The sequence below is a fragment of the Panthera uncia genome (assembly GCF_023721935.1).
Source record: "Panthera uncia isolate 11264 chromosome C1 unlocalized genomic scaffold, Puncia_PCG_1.0 HiC_scaffold_4, whole genome shotgun sequence".
NCBI lineage: Eukaryota > Metazoa > Chordata > Mammalia > Carnivora > Felidae > Panthera > Panthera uncia.
The window spans coordinates 79630495-79637720 of NW_026057585.1; the positions used below are offsets into that span (position 1 = coordinate 79630495).

The window sequence follows — 7226 nt, forward strand, 5'->3', positions numbered from 1 at the left end:
TAGGTGTTTGTAACAGGGTAAAAGGAAATAGCTTGTCATTGAGCAGTAGAAAGTTTGCGATTGGGTGGGAGAAGGAGTGATATCCTCCCTACACTGATGATTCAAGTCACTGTTGTCTTTATGTATCCAAGTTTAGACCCCACCATGGACTATAACCATGTGTGTGGCAGAGCAGAAGTCACAAGGGTCTTAACAGCTTTATCACCATGAAGGATCTCACATTCAGTGTAGTCTTGGCCATCGGGCCTCATCTCACATGCCAGCCAGTGGCCATCTCCGGTGCCCTATTGAGAAGGAATAGGAGGCTTCTGCTGCACTCAGCAGAAAGGACAAGGGATTGATTGGTAGTGTCTGCCCTGGACACCAAGGACACCACAGAATCTCTGCCTCTAGTGTAGTGGTTCCTAACCAGGGTACATATCTGAACTGCCTGAAGAGTTTTTTCTTAGAAATGCACACGCCTGGACCTTATCTCTATAGATTGTGAGACGTAGGTCCAGAGTACAGCCTGGGCATTTTAAAATCTCCTCAGGTGTTTCTGGCCGCACTTCCAGTTGAGAATCACTGCTCCAGCTGTAACATCACGCAAGTCACTGCCATGTCTCACATTTGGCTCATGAGTCCCAATAAAGTTAAACAGGTCTCATCTTTGTCATTATTCTTACTACTCAGAAGAAGCCCGTGTCCCTCCCCTTCATGCTGGCTTTTCAGAGTACTTTGTGATTTCTTTTTTAGTCATCTCCTGTGGAGAGCTTCCCATCCCGCCCAGTGGGCACCGCATTGGAACACTGTCTGTCTATGGGGCGACGGCCATCTTCTCCTGCAATTCTGGATACACGCTGGTGGGCTCCAGGGTGCGGGAGTGCATGGCAAATGGGCTCTGGAGTGGCTCTGAAGTTCGCTGCCTTGGTGAGTGACCTCCCCAGATCTGTCCTCCTCATTTTTCTCTCCTCAAGGCAGGTTAGAGCTTTCTAAAGTTGATTGTAGTCTTTGAACAGCATCATTCTACCTATGGAATAAAATGCGTAATCCAAACACCAGCTATTGGGCATGCACCATGACTAAAACCCTGAACTTACTTCTCTTGGGGCACCCAAAAGAATGGGAAGAATTTCAAGTCTGATAAGACAAAGTTATATAGTAAGCAAATGACAAAAGCACAAAAACAACCTGGCTTACAAAGGACAAAGTTATGGTTTCCCCCACGGCTAATGCATTCTCTACCAAACCTTAGATTCTAAGGTTTTCTCTCCTCTCAATTCTTTCTTGGAAACCTCAAGTCCAAAGGAGAGTCTCAGCTACACACAGACCTGACAGCGTAGATTTGAATGTCTGTTCCAGACTGAACAGTGCTGCCCTCCCACTGTCTTAGGCTTCTTGTTAGGGATACAGTCATGAATTATTTCCATACAGATTCAAAGAATACCAGTGGAAATTCTAGGAATATACTCTACCCAAACCCCACTCAATAAAAGTAACCCACCTAGGTTAAGTTGTCTGTGTCTCTTGCCACTCAAGGAGAAGGAAAGGTGGGTTTAGCCAAATCACCTGTTTGTGCATAGTCATTTCCAACTCAACTCAGCTGGGCTTTGACTGCCTTAATGTAGACCAGGTGCCCTCCATTCAGTAGATGTTCAGTCGATGCTACCTGATGAAAAAAAGAGGGAGACGATCCCAGAGGCAGGGAACAGTGATCATTTCTAACCCACAGACAGATACAGAAACTACAGTTCAGAGATGGATGGCCTTTTGGGATTCAACCTTGGGATTTGGGGATGCCATTTCTGTCATGCTAGGATTCCTAAAGCCATTCCTGGATAGCTACTCTCAGAAGGAGGTGGAGAAAATAATGGGTGGCTGGGTCCTTGGTCCTCTTCCTCACCATCCATGTCTCCCCAACCCTGACCAAACCCCTACTCGTCTTGTATAAGCTCCTCTTCAATTTACACTCTTTCCTCATCTCCCACCAAAGCCGGACACTGTGGGACCCCTGAGCCCATCGTCAATGGACATATCAACGGGGAGAACTACAGCTACAGGGGCAGCGTGGTGTACCAGTGCGATGCCGGCTTCCGCCTGATCGGCATGTCTGTGCGCATCTGCCAGCAGGATCATCACTGGTCGGGCAAGACCCCTTTCTGTGTGCGTAAGTATGTTATCCGCTCTCCCTAGTCACGGGCTCAGACTCAACGTGGACTTTCTCCCTTGTCCTCTTGATTAGGTTAGCTGGAGGTTTTGCACGCTTGGGTACTTTTTTTCAAAGACCCAATCATTACATCTCTTGTTTTCAGTTTTCTGTATCATTAATTATTGCTTTTGTCTTCACCATTACCCTCCTTGTGGTTTCCTTTGGTTAACTTGTTTGTTCATTTTCTAGCTTTTGAGTAGCAAATCCAATTCATTTATTGTCATTCTTTCCATTTTTTACTGTTATTGATGTAAGTGCTTAAGGTTATAAAATTTCTTCCAATAACTGCTCTAATCAGATCCCATAGGTTATAATAATTAATGTTTGATTGCTGTTTAGAAATTCTATAATTTGGGTTATAACTTAATTTCTTCTTTCACTGAAAAAATTTTTAATAGTTGTTTTCTTTTAATTTCCAGGCAGAAGGGACTTTTTATTTTTATTTTGTTATTCATTTCTAATATTACTGCACTGTGTGTAATATTTCTACTTCATTGAATTTATCGATGCTCTCTTTATGGCCTAACATTTGATCAACTGTTATGAATGTTTCATGTGTATTTAAGAAGAAAGGGAATTAGGGTATAAAGCTCTGTATATAGTCATAAGGTGTGCCTTGATTATGTTGTCTGTACCTTACTGACTTTTGTCCACTTGACCTGTTTTGTTCCAAGAGGTGTGTCTCAAAGTTTTCTATTTTTAGTGGTCTTCTATCTTTTCTTGCATTCCCTGTAGTTTCTGCTACATAAAGGTAGTTGCTATGTTATTTGGTACATGCTCATTCAGAACTATTATATCTATTGCAAACTGTGATTTTAGCCTTTAAAATGTCTTCTGTCACTTTTAATAATTTGTAGTTCGACTGGCACTGGGCCTGATATAGGGCTTACGAGTCCTTCTTTCATCCTTTTTCCATTTGCCTGGTACACTTTGAGCCATCCCTGTATTTTAGCCTTTCTGAATCTTGTACACAGCAGAGAGTTGGGCCTTACCTTGTGAGCCCATTTGAAAACCATTTCCTTTAATAAGTTAGTTATACTCATTCACATATATTGCTGTGACTTACATGCTTGGTCTTATATCTGTCGGGTTTTATGTAACTATTGTGGGTAAGATATACTCAGGAATTTGTTTCTCTATATGATGTTTTCCTTACTCACCACCCCCCCACCCCATTTCTTTTGGTATTTAGGGAAGTTTGTAGGCTTTTATGCCCATTTCCTGTAGTCAGTGCACTGACATACCAGGATCCTTTTTCAGTTTGTTCACATTTACAATAGACTTTCTCTAGATCAATATCAGGCCATTCCCTGCTCCTCTCTTCTCTTTTCCGAACAGTCTTGCTTTCCACAAAGGCTTGCAACAGAAGCATGAGACACATTTTGCCTGGGTGGCACGTTTGTTTTTCCACTTACACATACTTTAAAGTTTATAGCATTCTCTGTCTTTTGGTTATGCTGCAGGCCTGGGCTTTCTACAGTTTTATTCGTTCTTCTTGTTAATCTGCATTTTTCTCGTTTTTTGGATGTAGATGACCACCATTCTTCTCAGCTGCCTAGAAGTAATTTGGAAAATTCTTCACTTTTTAAAGTTCCCTGAAGTGAGCCTTTATGTAAAGTGCAGGTTGTGTTGTTTAATTTTGTAATTCTTCTTCATTTGGCTCTTCCTATATGAGATGGAGCAGTACAATAATGAGACTTATTGAATGAGCAATGCATGAAAAATTAGTCTTAATAGCTGCTTAAGTATTAGGATTACACAAAGCAAGACCCATCTCTATTCAGTCACTCTTCCAGAGGAGTCTAAACTAAACATTTGGTTTCATCCAGAAGATGCAAATTCCAGTGCCTTCAAGGAATTGGCACAGAATGTACATGCAGAGATGTGGGTTATAAATAATAGGGAATGTTGGAGTCAGAAAATAAATGGAGAATGTCTGCCTAAAGATGTTTAATTTTAGAGCTGGTATGCACTGAAAAGCAGCGTAGTAAGGTATTTAGACACTTGGACCCAGGACCTAGATTGCCCGGATCCTACCCAGAATCCAGTACCTCTTGGACCAACCCCCATTTTATTCTGGAGTACAGAGATGTGGGGAGTACCTGGAGGAGGAAGAAAAGAGAAAAAGAACAAGCATTTATAAGTGATTACCCTGAGGTGGGCACTGTGTTAGCTGTCACCATGTGTAAATCCAAGGTTTCCATATTACTCTCCAAACCTTCTGGCAATCCCATATCTCCTCGGTTAGCTCTCTCATCCATCCCCAAACAGCTACTGCACAATTTACCTCTTCCCTGAACACCCACCCTCCACCTCCTCCGCCTACATTCGCAGCAGATAGCGAAGGCAGATAATGAACCTGGCCTGAAATCAGAGGAGTTGGTTTCAGAGCTCAGAGGAGCCACCTGGAAACAGTGCCCCCAAACAAGTCTCCCGACTGCTCTGAGGATGACAATAGTGCCTACCTCACAGGGTTGTGGGGACTAAATGAAATAATGCAGAGAGACCTCAATAATTATTAGCTGATTAGATAACCTCACTTTCTATTTTGCAGAGATGATAGAAGCCATCAAACAATAACTCCTTCTGCTTCCTGCTTCCCACCCACACATCTATTGTTCTCCCTTCCCTCCTACCTCTGTAGAAGAGTCTCTCTCTCCAGGCCCAAGGCTGTGCCCTCCATTGATTCTCAGATCCCCTCCCTCCTGCCTCCTTAGCGAACTTAATCTATTTTTAACTGTCTCCTCTTTACTGCTTACCTTTCCTTTCTATTAATTTCCCTCAAGCCCCTGTTAAGTGTTCAAGCTTCACAGAGACCTCTATTTTCCTTCCTAGTGGGGTGTTCTCCACCTCTTCTTTGCAGCCTGTACCAATCAGGGTCCCCAGAGAAACAGAGCTATCTGGGGTATCTGACACCTCTTGAGGCTCTCCCTGAGGCTTCTGGGACACTCCCACCCCCTGCTGGGCTTTATTTTTTCTACTTTGCTGACCACCCCTCGGTTCCTTTGCAGGTGCTTTCATGACCTGTCCTTCAAGAGGTGGTACCCCCAAAGGTTATACTACAAAACACTCTTCTCTCACTTTTATTAGTGGTCCTTAGCCTTTGAGAAGGGGCCTCGTGACCTTTTGTGAATCTGGAAGAGGGGTGAATCCTCTCCCAAGCACACTGCACCCACCCAATATTTTGCATATCATTTCCATGAGTTCAAAGACCCTGTGAAGATTGTCTCCCCTCTCCCACCACCTTGCTGATCTGGCAGGGTCCTGTTCATCCATGAGATCCAGTGTAGATGGCATGCTGTTTCCTCTGGGAACCCTCCTTAACCCACTCTCTCCCCTGTGGAGGATAGATGCCCCTCTTCTTTGTGGGCCTCTATCTCAGCACCAGCACACTGTGTTCTAACAGTCTGCTTCCCTGGACTGGGAAGTGGCTCCCTGAGGATGGAGACCATATCATATTCCTCCTTGTATATCATCAGAGCAGAGCAAGGTACCTAGCACATAGAAGGAATTCAGTAATGTTGAATGAAAAGTAAATGTCTGAATCTATTTTCAAGGCAAACCTATTAATGCAATTCAAAATCCTTACTTTAGAGATACAGAAAGTGAGCTCGGAGTGAATTGTCCAAAGTAAGGAAAGGGCAGAGCTGAGTAGTAAATCCTGGTCTGCTGGCCTCCATAGCCCACCCTCATCCTAGCACACCAGGCAGTCTCAAACCCCTGCAATCCACTAACACATGTGTCCTGCTCTGCTCGGCCCTCTCTGCTAGAGTCAGGGATACTACTGTTGAGATTTACATAAGAGAACTGACCCAGAATGATGCCAGAGTTGGCCACAGCAAAAACTGGGCCCCGCCTCCTGCCTGCTCTTGCTCCCCCATCTCCATTCACACCATCATGGTTTGGGGTGGGCTCTTTGTGGATCCAGTTGTTGGGGTAAGAAAACATTCCTCATGGTTTCTCAGCCTCAAAATCCAGAACCAAGAGAAAGAGCTGGCAAAAGCATCAACTGAGACTTCAGTCTGAAGAGACTAGGTAGGGTACCAGGCAGGTGCTACAGAGAACTAAGGGCTAAGGAGCAAAGCAGAAACCCTGGCACCCACGCATCCATGTGCTCACCGGTCTTCCAGTCAGCAAGTATTTATCAAGCTCCTCCTGTATGTCAGGCACTGGTCCCGACCCCAAGGATGTCGCAAGAAACAAATCAAAGAACCTGCCCCCATGGAGCTGACCTTGAGGTGGAGGGAGATAACAATGAACAAACAAAGAGCTGCATGTAGAGCATGTCCGTTACTGTGGAGAAAAGTGGAGAAGGCAAGGGGCCCGGGGAAGTGCTGGGGAGGTTGTTTATTGGGTCATAAGGGATGGCCTCACTGAAACGGTGACATTTGAGGGGAGACCTGAAGATGTGAGGGCAGGAGCCAACGGATGTTCTGGCAGAGGGGAAAGCAAGTGCTAAGGCTCTGAGGCAGTCACTTATTTTCAGGAGACCTCAGAGAGACCAGTGCCACTGCATGGAGGGATCAACTCCAGCTCCAGGAGCAAGGATGAAGCTGGGACAAAGTGGTGACCCTCGCACTCTGGGGCCAGGCCTTCGAGCACTGGGTTCTCCCCCACTGCCCTGCCTATTATTGAACAAATCACAAAATAAAATGGCCTGCAAGGATTCCAGAATATCACCTTTATTACTAATAAAGCCTATGTTGGAAGCCATAGTTTAAAGTAAAAGCCATACGGGATCTGCTAAAAAAAAAAAAAAAAGCAAACCCAGAATGGGGTGGATTCACACCATCAGAGGCAAGGCTGCAAGGACAGCACCTCCCCCGCCCCATTGTTGGGGAGAGCCTGTCTCCAGGGGAGCAGCAGAGAGCACTGCCACTCACAGGCGCCCGGTCCCAAGAGGAAGAGGGCAGAACTGGGCCAAGCATAACTGCTCATTCTTCCCAAATTGCACAGAGAAGGGCCAGAAATTACACGGATTGAACTCCCTTCATCTGGAAGGAGTAGAGGGGAAGGACTGTGCTCTCAACAGCTTTGG

The 7226-nt window shown here is 45.0% G+C and overlaps 1 long non-coding RNA gene across 3 annotated transcripts; it reads right to left on the minus strand.

Moving 5' to 3' along the window:
* Positions 1–311: 311 nt before the first annotated feature.
* LOC125912791 (uncharacterized) lies at positions 312–6585 on the minus strand. Of its 3 annotated transcripts, XR_007454832.1 has the most exons (4): positions 6308–6585; positions 2056–4290; positions 1484–1648; positions 312–1009 (listed from the first exon to the last, which is right to left on the minus strand). It is a non-coding gene; the product is annotated as an uncharacterized LOC125912791 (long non-coding RNA). The 3 variants fall into 3 exon arrangements; XR_007454833.1 differs by having other exon boundaries at positions 1549–4290; XR_007454831.1 differs by having other exon boundaries at positions 1484–4290.
* Between the last annotated feature and the right edge of the window lie 641 nt (positions 6586–7226).